Source organism: Tiliqua scincoides, chromosome 10, assembly GCF_035046505.1.
Source record: "Tiliqua scincoides isolate rTilSci1 chromosome 10, rTilSci1.hap2, whole genome shotgun sequence".
Classification (NCBI taxonomy): Eukaryota; Metazoa; Chordata; class Lepidosauria; order Squamata; family Scincidae; genus Tiliqua; species Tiliqua scincoides.
Window position 1 is genome coordinate 21,194,656 of NC_089830.1, and position 10,682 is coordinate 21,205,337.

At 46.1% G+C, this 10,682-nt stretch overlaps 1 pseudogene; it reads right to left on the reverse strand.

The window, feature by feature from the left end:
• Positions 1-6,245: 6,245 nt before the first annotated feature.
• On the reverse strand, positions 6,246-6,365 carry LOC136661923 (5S ribosomal RNA; annotated as a pseudogene).
• Between the last annotated feature and the right edge of the window lie 4,317 nt (positions 6,366-10,682).

Genomic DNA, 10,682 nt, shown 5'->3' on the forward strand with positions numbered 1-10,682 from the left:
ATCCATGGGGAATCTGTTCCAAGGCCATACCCTGTGGATGCTGAATTCCACAGATAACGAAATCCTCAGTGTGGGGGGCAGCCATAAAATCTGGGTCTCTGACACCCTCCATTCATGGGCTGGCACCCGCATATATTCAAATCCATGTGTGCCAAGCCCACAGATAAGGAGATCCCACTAAATGATGATGATGTTAATGATCTCCAGGTCTTCCCCAGCCCTGCCAGGTACTGAAGTTGGAACCTGATGTCTACAAACCAGGTGCCCTGTCACTGAGCTTTGATCTCTCCCAGTGATAAGATTGGAATGAAACTGAGAGCAAAGCCCTGACTCCACCTGTGCCCGTCTCTTCTGCTCCGCTTCCGCTTTGTTTACTTGTGGGGCAGGTGAGGACTTGCAACTGGAATGCATGCACTGGGTTGCAATTAGATCATCCTGTACAGGGGTGGTGTCTTGGCCAGAGGCAGGAAAGTAAACAAGAACTTCTTGCTGAGAAGGGGAATTGCCTGCATACCTTCGGGAAACCCCAGAGATGCCGCCTTGTTTGAAAATGAAAATAGATTAAAAGCAATCTGATGAAGGCTTTCCCTTTAGATGAGTGATTCTCAAACCTTTTAGCCTAGGACCCACTTTTTAAAATGATAATCTGTTGGGACCCACCAGAAGTGATGTCATTAACCTGGATGTGGTGTCATGGCCAGAAGTGATGTCATCAAGCAGGAAAAGTTTTTAACAATCCTAGGCTGCAGTCCTATCCACACTTACCCAGGAGTAAGCCCCACTGACGATCATTGTTAAAAGTATATACATTGTAGCCTGTTAAAAGTACAGATCTTCCCAAATGCAGTCACATACCGTGTTGGCATCAAGTCTAATACACTAAAAATAAAATATTGAAATGAATGGGGACCCACCTGAAATTGGCTAGTGACCCGCATCGTGGGTCCCGACCCACGGTTTGAGAACCACTGCTCTAGATGACTTCTACGACAACGAGCAGTGATGTCATGAATAAGAATGCTGCCTTGGAAAGTTTCTTCTAAGGATGTGAGCTGAGGAGAAGCTTCCGGCCCTGCAGGTGAAAAACTGAGACTTTTGCATAAGGGCACATGTTACTATTGAGGCCACTGTCTTTCCCAAGGGCTACCTATGTGGCTTGTGTCACATGAAGGCTACAAGCCTATACACCTTTCTCTGAACTATGTCTTATTGAATCCAGTAAAGACACAGGGCTCTAAACAATCTTTTATATCTCCTTGTTTTTTTTTAAATGTACTTTCTCCCTTTTATCCATTGGATTTGTGTGTTGCCCACTCTCAAGAGTTTGAGATGAAATGAACCCGATCTTTAAATAAAGTGCAATACATTTCAAACTAGGAATAAGTAGCAGAGTACCGGCCAAGTCCTGGCCCCACCTCCCACTCCCCGCTCACCTGCTCATGCGCCCACCTGCTGCCTGCCCTCTCCTGCCCTGAAACACCCCCTTCCTGCCTCCTCCCTGCCTTCCCCATGCCCCCCCCCCCAGATCTCCGCACCAGCTGAGCTCAGCTGGCATGGACCTACCTGACCCTGTTGGAACCGAGGCTGGATGCAGCCTCCCTGGAATGGTGCACATCTGTCAGCCAGCCCAGCTGACGTATGATGAGGCGCAAATGTGCTTTACAGGAACTTGCGCTGGCCCTGGGAATAATTAGGATTGCATCCTAAAATGTACAGAGAAAAATGAGATTTGGCTTTGGGACTTCTGCAGTGACATCATGCAAAACATGCAGAAGCAATCTGATAAATGTTTGGAACTCCTTGCAAAAGATTCTGTCCTCCTTTCTCAGAGAGCTCTATCTTTTGAAGTAGTTCACATGCAGTGGGTCAGGTGTCAGGCTCAGTTCCCCAAAGATATGTAAACACTGGGGATGTATTTGCATATATGGTCACTGTCTTGGCAGCAAGTGCTCGTGCTGGAGCCAAGAACATGTTTTAAGAACGGGAGAGCCACATTCTTCAAAGCGGTTCCCTCTGGCTTTGGCAGAGGGCAAGGGTGGAAGCGAATGGCACTCAGTCCAGTTTCGAGGCCCAAAATCGCTGCACTGTCACTGTGGTGTTCATTGATGTGCCTGTACACTAAATCCTGCCTCCCATTGAGAAATTTCTCTGTAAGAGAGCTGAGAGAGGGGGCTGAAAGGTGAAGAATTCTGCCACTCAGATGGCCTCAGGGTGAGACAAGCCATGTGAGCGACCCAGAAGGGTTTCGGTTTTGCAGCTGAAGGCCATGCAAGTGATTGGGTGTGTATGCCAGGGAGGCTCAAAATCGCTGTACTGTCACTGTGGTGTTCACTGATGTGCTTGTACACTAAATCCTGTGCCCCATTGAGAGTTTTCTCTGTAAGAGAGCTGAGAGAGGGGGCTGAAAAGTGAAGAATTCTGCCACCCAGGTGGCCTCAGGGTGAGACAAGCCATGTGAGAGACCCAGAAGGCCATGCAAGTGGTTGGATGTATATGCCAGGATGAGCCAGGATGATGCAGTGGTTCAGGAGTTGGCTTTAGGCCTGGATGAACCACATTCAAATTCTTGCTCAGCCATGGAGATTTCTGGGTGACATTGAGTCAGTCACTCTCCCTTAGCCTTACCTACTTCACAGCGTCATTGTACGGCAAAAGGAGGAGAGGAACTATGTACACCACCCTGTGCTGCTTGGAGGAAGGGTGGCATAAATTGTGAAAACGATAAATAAAAATATGCTCCTTTCAGGGGGTTGGATAGTCCTAGGTCTAAACGGAGAAGAAATCAGACACAATCCAGAGATTAGCTGCACCAGCTTTTAAATTTGTCAGTCTACATTTCTGTGCATGGGGCTTTCCCAGTGAGTTAATTTGGGCAAGAAATAGTTAATAGAAGACCTGTGAGCTCCAATTAATATCTCCAGTACCTGGAGCCACCGATGTGCCAAGTTGCATATCCTGTTTTCTTCTGGTAAAGCCACAAACCTCAGATAGACGAGCAATGACACAAATCAGTAGCACAACATGGAAACAGACCGTTCGCCCTCCCCACTTCCCCCAGCGGTGGGAATTCCCAGCAGCCTTTTGCAAAGGTCTGTTTCCTTCTAAGGAATTTGTGCTACAGATTAATGGTTTCCTTGTGATATTTGTTCATTTACTACACCTATAGTGGGTTGGGCCGGAAGACACCTGGCCCAGACAGAGTGGTAGTTATGGACACAGTGTCAGTTCCTCAAAAGCAAGAGCTGGGGAAAGCCTGGATTGTTGCTGCCGGTCTGGGTTGCCAGAACTGAGTGAGATGAAGAAAGCATCAGGCTCTGTATGGCAGCATCCAGTATCTTTATGACACTGACAGAAGCAGAGCCACAGCAAGAGGGCCAAATGGAGGTGACGTGTGTGGTTGGTGGTACTTCAACTTACAGTGCAATCAGGGCTGGTCCAAGACCTCCTGATGCCCGAGGCAGCATGCCAAATGCTGTCCTCCCTTGCCCGATGATGTTCCAGCCTCTGCTCCCCCCACTCTCTAATGGTCTAGCTCAACACTCTCTTCCCCTCCTTTTCTCCCCTTCCTCTTCCCCTCTGTCCCTCTCTTTCTTTTCCAATCCAGGGTGTGGAAGGGGGACCAGTGGAAGCAAGTAGGTGGACAGAGATGGGCGCCCCCATCAATCTGCTACCTGAGGCAACCGCTTCGGTTGGCCTTATGGGTGGCCCGCCCTTGGTGCAATCCTAGCCATGCCCTGCTAACTGGGCAAAGAAGCACTTTTAAAGTGGTGCCCCAGTGTGGTGTCTTTTCCAGTGGCTGGTGCTGGTGGTTCGTTTTGTGCATGTTTTTAGACTGTGAGCCCTTTGGGGTCAGGGAACCACTTGTGGGGGGGCCATATATGCAGATCCCATATCTGCGGATTCACTTATCTGCAGATCGGGTCCGTGGCCCCCCACATGCTCCCGCCCCCACGCACTGTAGGCAAGGGGAGTTCTTAACCCCTCTCCTCCAGAGGGTCATCTGAACCCAGCAGAGGACAAGGACAAGCCCCTCTGGGGCTTCCCTGGGCCTCCTAATACCTTATAAGACATTTAAAATGTCATTTCTGGTTTCATAGAGAAACTGGAAATTGATGTGTTTTTTTTGCCTGCTGAGCTCAGTCTGAGCCTCTGTTGGGCTCAGACGACCCTCCAGTGGTGAGGGGAGTGGAGCGCCCCCTGGCTTCGGAGGGTGGGGTTGCAGGCGTTCCCCATATCCACAGTTTCAGGTCATCACATGAGTTTCCAGAACAGCACCCCATAGATATGGGTGCACACCTGTATGTATGTATGTACGTATGTATGTATGTAAGCCACTTTGTGAACTATTTTTTGTTGACAAATGGTATATAAATCTTCTCAATAATAATAAATAATAATAAACGTTACTATAATCATATGATGATAATAATAAAGTGGGGACCAAGACCTATAAAGTCATATGTCTATCAAATAAATGGAAATCAAACAGCGCATATCTCAAAAACAGTAAGCAGTCGTAAAACAAAATGCAGGAGCAATACAAATAGAGCATAAATCTACAGCTGGGGAAGATGTGGTGTCTCCCAGTGAAAAGCCAGCTGGAAGAGAAAACATCATCCCCAGCCAGCAGACAATTTGCAGAGTCGTCCCATGCAGAGGTGAGACTAGGGTTTGTGTCACCCGGTGCAAGAGCTTGTTGCGTCATTGCCATGCTAGACCTCTTCCCATTCCACCTGAATTCCATTCCACCTGCTGGACCTCCTCCCATTCTCCTGAATTTCTCATTCAGGAGAAATTACAACATCATATGCACAACCTGAATGCATAACCCATGAACTTTATTTATTTATTTAAATATATAACAGCACATGTCACCCAAATCAGTAACCAACAAAAAAAAACCCGCAGTCAACTTGATGTCACTCACACAACTGAATTTTTAGTATTAGCTCTGACACATGGAAATGAGAGCTGGCTTATACAAACATCTGGTCAGTTCCCTGCTGTGTTATAGTAACACCTCATTGGCTCTTGGAACAATCAGTTTCATTGGTCAGTTTTGAGCGAAAGAAATCCACTTTTTGTTACATAAGGCAGTTGTGTTTTTTAGCTATTAGACCATAACTTTTGATAGACTACAGATATTTCAGCACAGTTTATTTCATTGCATTCTGCATTGAATTACACACCGAATGATATAGTACACGTTGGCATTATTCAGAAATACCAAGATTTCACAATTTTGGCCAATTTTTGACACCCCCCCAAGCGCATCACCTGGTGTGATTCGCTCCCCCTGCACCCTCTAGCAACTCCACTCGTCCCATGCAAGCTCCAGCAATACCAAAAAAAAAAAAAAAAAAAGATTTATCACACCTCACACCAAATAAACATGTCTACAGAAGGATGCCAATTTGATTGCACCTCTTGGCTGCCTTTGCCAGGGATGCCAGCTGTTCATTTTGCCATCACTGCAAAAAAGGGGTCAATCTTGTTTTGTGTCCCTTTCTGCAAGACTGCACGCGTGGGCCTGCTTCCCTTGATCTAAGATTTTGCTGGACGTGGCCGCAAAGGAGGCTCTTCTCACCCTGTTGGGAATGTGGGAGAAGAATGGGCTTGGAAGGCCGGGAGCAAACCTGCCCCCTCCCTGGTCCTGCTGTGCTAAATTGTCTGCCGCTCAGCCTTGTGTGTGCAACAGACAGTGCTCTCTGCATGTGTCCTTGTGCACGAACACAGACGGAGCTGTGGCACACTCTCTGTTTTGTTTAGTATCAGTGAAGCAATTAGGAAAGTAAATAGCATCCAGTGTCCCCATATTCTAAACAGGGACAGAAAAAAGGAAGGAGGCCACTCAAACATGACACTGGAGAGCTGCGGTCAGATCTTCCCATTTTGAGGTTTAACTTTCAAGCAGCAAACAGGACGGGGTGGGGGCACTTTTGATTGAAGCAGCGTTGCTGGGGAAGAGAGGAGTCATTAGACTTTCTGCTTCAATTATGTCCCTGAAGATGCTATGCTATAAAGATGCTATGAGTCCTACTGGATGGAAGGGAGATAATAGGGTTATTTGTATCCCCCGCCCACCCGGTGGGTCTAATATCAGCGTAAGCAGGATTTAGGTTGGGAAACTGGTGAGGGATGAAACACCCCTTTCCCCAGTGCTGTTCCTTTGTTCAAAATTGGATCATCCACTCCCTGGTTGGTTGGTTGGTTGGCAACCTTCAGTCTCGAAAGACTATGGTATAAGCCTACAGCACCCGGTGTTCTCCGGCGGTCTCCCATCCAAGTACTAACCAGGCCTGACCCTGCTTAGCTTTCAAGATCTGACGAGATTGGGCATGTGCAGGGTAACAGTTGCTGTCCACTCCCTGGGCTGCTTTCAAATAAAAAAAACATACATATAATCATATACGAGACAGAAAAAACATGCAGAATTCAATCATGTTTAGATCAATGTTCGTACTGGTCTGATTTTTTTTTTTCCTGTGGGGAGGGGGCAGGCAGGAAGGGATTCTATGTTATCCTCAAAAAAGGCTGTTCTGCCTCAAGGAACAAAATTTATATCAAGGCCAACTTGTAATATATGACAACTTACTCTGGAAGCTCCTTGGGGCGGAGACCACACATTCTTCAGTAAAATGCTGTGCAGTACATGGTGGATAGTGCTAGAAAACAATGATCACGCATAGGGAATCTGGAGAGGCCTGGAAGCCCATTGGTGTTCTCTGTGTGTGTGTGTGTGTGTGTTAGAGAGATAATTTCACTGTTTTGGTTCTCTGTAGGGAAATCTCAGAGCTGCCGATTGGGTGAGTACTTATAGATCCCTAGCCCTACTCACGAACCCACAATTGCCAGGAGCCCCCCAGGGAGCAGTCTACACATGTGTGCAGTGTACACATTCCCTCCGGTCAATGGGGGGGAGAGGGTATTTGCCTTGTCCCATTTGCTGGATCTAAACCCTCCCCCACCTTCCCCCAGATAACGGAGACTTCTTATCTAATGCTTGGGGCATTCTCACCTAGTAAATGTGACTAGCAGTGCAATCCTATGCATGTTTGCTCCGAAAGGAGTCCCATAGTGCTGAACGGGGGTCGCTCTTAGGAAAGTGTGCATAGGATTGTAGCCTCAGAAACTCTGTGGGTGGCACCCGTCTCACGAGACTGATATCAGATGCTTCCTCCCTCCGCCTCTTCTCCACATTCAAGATTTCTGTTTGTCTTGTGCTGCTCAAGGAGGCAGGTCAGTCTTTTGCTGCGTCCACACCAAGCTTTGGGCAGGCGGTCACGGCTGCGTCAAGCTCTCCTCCAGGGTGTGGGAGCCTTGGCTTCTGAAAGGGCAGAAGGTGGCCTGGCTGTGCTGTGAAAGGGTTTTGCTCCCTGCCCTGGGAAGACAGGAGAGGTGACTGGAGCAAGGTGACTGGAGAGGCTCGGCTCAGAAAGCAGGTGAGAGGCATAGCTCTTTCTTGAGGGTTATTTGAGAACATTGGACAATACACTTAGCATGTACAACTATTTGGAAGTTTGACAGCACAGAGAAGAGCCCCCTGGCACTTTCAAAGAAGAACCTTTCTTTCTTTCTTTCTTTCTTTCTTTCTTTCTTTCTTTCTTTCTTTCTTTCTTTCTTTCTTTCTTTCTTTCTTTCTTTCTTTCTTTCTTTCTTTCTTTCTTTCTTTCTTTCTTTCTTTCATCCCTGCAACAACATTGCAAAGTAGGTCAGGCGAAGGGCTCAAGGGCACTCAGAAAGCTTCCTGGCTGAATGTGGATTTGAACCCAAGTCTTCCTGGTTCAGGAAAGGAAAACTCTAAAGAGCTAATGTCACAGTGAGAATGTTGGGGCAAAACTGGGTCAGACCAGGCTGAACCCCACTTTCAGCCACAAAGCTTGTTGGATGCCACAAGTCAGCCACTGTGCCCACATAGCCTGCCTTACAGGGTTGTTGTGCGTTTAAAATCTCCTGGATGGAAGGATGGGATAAAAATGTAATAAGCTACCAAGCTGAGCCAAAAGGACATGAAATTCAAAAGGCATGGTATGTAGTACGACTTTGCCCCTGGTGTTTAATTCTTATTGTCATCTGTGTGTGAGCATGTGTGGTGGACATGTGTGGCAGGGGAAAAGTGTAGTGACCTCTCTGTCCCATGTTCCCATTTTTGATCTTCTACTCCCTGCTGTTTTGGAAATAAAAGCTAAGCAAGGAAAAGTCATGTACATGCTTTAATATAGCCCTCAGTATGTAGCAGCTCTGAGAAAAAAAGGTGAAAAATGAATCAATTCTGGAGATTATTTGGAAAGGGGTTGAAATTTTTTTTTTTTTTTAAATCTACTGTAATGCCCTTGTACAAGTTTACTGTGCTGCCACACTTAGAATTGCCCATTCCATTTTGGGTGCTCTGTTTATGGAAGGCAACCATATGATTGGAAAAGGTGCAGAGAAGGGGGACTCGCAAGGGTCGGGGAGTGAGAAAGGCGAAAGGAAGGAAGGCTCGGAGGAAGGGCAAAAGCATTTGAGAATCAGAAAAAAATAAAAATAAAAACACTGCAGCCAGTAGCATAGCTAGAGGGGGTGCAAAGCACTAAGTTTTGCTCTACCACCCGGAATGGCTTGCATGGCGCAGTAAGGCACCTGAAAAACTTAGGGCACAATCCTAACCCCATATGTCAGTGCTTTCCAGCACTGACTTAAGGGCAATGCAGCTCTGAGGTCAGGGAACAAACATCCCCTTACTTTGAGGAGGCCTCCGTGAGTGACACCCAACTGCAGGATGCAGCACACGTCCCATTGGCACCGCTATGCCAGTGCTGGAAAGCATTGACATAAGGGGTTAGGATTGCACCCTTAGTGGTTGCACCCCCTCTAGCTATGCCACTGACTGCAGCCCTCTCAACACAGTTACTTGGGAGTAAGTCTCATGGAACTCAAAGGGGTTTTGTTTTGATCAGGTTCACACTGGAACAAGACACAGTGAGAATGCTCAATGCTCAAGGGATATCCAGCCACTATTAGTGCAGTCCAAGTATCTGGGGAATTTGCCGACACTGAATCATCCAATTCCCATTTCTACGTACATGGTCAAAGAGGCGCCTTTCAAAGTGGTATCCTCTTATATTTGTCAGGGGGAGAGAAACTTCCCTTGTCACCCCAGCATGGGGTCTTTTCCAGTGGCTGTTGCTGGTGTCTCTTCTGTAGTTTATTTTATTTTTAGACTTTGACCCCTTTGGGGACAGGGAACCATTTGTTGATTTATTTTACTATGTAAACTACTTTGTGAACTACTCCTGTTAAAAAGTGGTTTCTTCTTCTTATATTATTATTATTATTATTATTATTATTATTATTATTATTATTATTATTATTATTATTAACAACAGTCAAGAGCGACCCCTGCAAGTGATGGTTCTCTTATCAGTGGGAAAGCAACTATCCCCATTCCTTCAGAATAGCATCTTCTCCAGCGTGAGGGTGTGAGAAGATTTTTAGGGAGCCCATTTAAGGACAAGGAACCTTGTTTGCATATGTGCTTTTTGTTTGCTTTGCTGCTGTGTGAACATTTGGTTGCTGAAAAGTAATATATAAATATTTTGCAAGAGTGTGATGATGGTCTTTTCCCCCCAGAACTCTCCCTCATTGCTATGATGGCTTGGCTAAGATATACTCCATAAGTCAGTGCACGGCATCTTTTTTTTTTTCCCCCCTCCTGGCTTCATGCTCTAGATCAGGGATGTCAAACAGAGGGATGTGTCATACAGAGGGCTGAAAGTTGGCATTCATGATGCCTGCTGAGGGTCAGAAGTGACATCATTAAGCAGAAAGTGACATCATTCAGTAGATAATGGCCAGAAGTAAGCACTTAGTTCTCACTTAGAAATTCTTTAGCTGCACATGACGGAAGAGAAAATGTGCAAATCTTGTTCATAATTCCAAGATACGAGAGAACCCAGTTATCAAGCTTGGAGAGCCCAATTATAATGGGGGCTGGATAAATTACTTACTGGGGCTGCATTTAGCCCATGGGCCTTATGTTTGACCCTATTCCTTCCCTAGATGCTAGAGGTTATACTTCTCCTTTATGACTGAACACTGAACAGCCTCTGTCTGAGTAATTGACTTACAGTAGCTGTTTTTGTTTTAAAAGAAAGATATGACAGCGCATTCAAATTTTGCATAAAACGCTATGCAAGACTGACAGGTAAACACACAGCCTGTTCCCGAATCATGCATAGGAAACATAAGCATGGACTGTGAAAGGGAATGGAGAGATGCCAGCTTCTCGCCTCCTGTCTGCGAGTCTTCCATCTTCACAGGTGGACAAGCTATTTCTGGGAGGAGGAGGATAGTAGAGGCTAACATCTATGGCAGGGGTGGCCACGCTTGCTTAATGTCAGAGCCACATACAATAAACCTGTTTGATGTTTGAGAGCTGCAATATTTAAGAAGCATTTAAATTCTTAAATATGTTTGCTCACCTTGAACATCAAACTTAATCCAGGGGACTCTGTTTATACCTGGTACGAAAGCTTCAAATTGGTTTATGTATCTTTTATACTAATAGTGATGCAAAAAGGTGCTCAGCCAACATATTTCTGTGAGCCGCGCATGAAATGTCAAAGAGCACGCAAGCTGCCATTTAGCCATCCCTGATCTAATGGGAAGGATTGAAGGATGTCAATTGATTGATTGTTGGT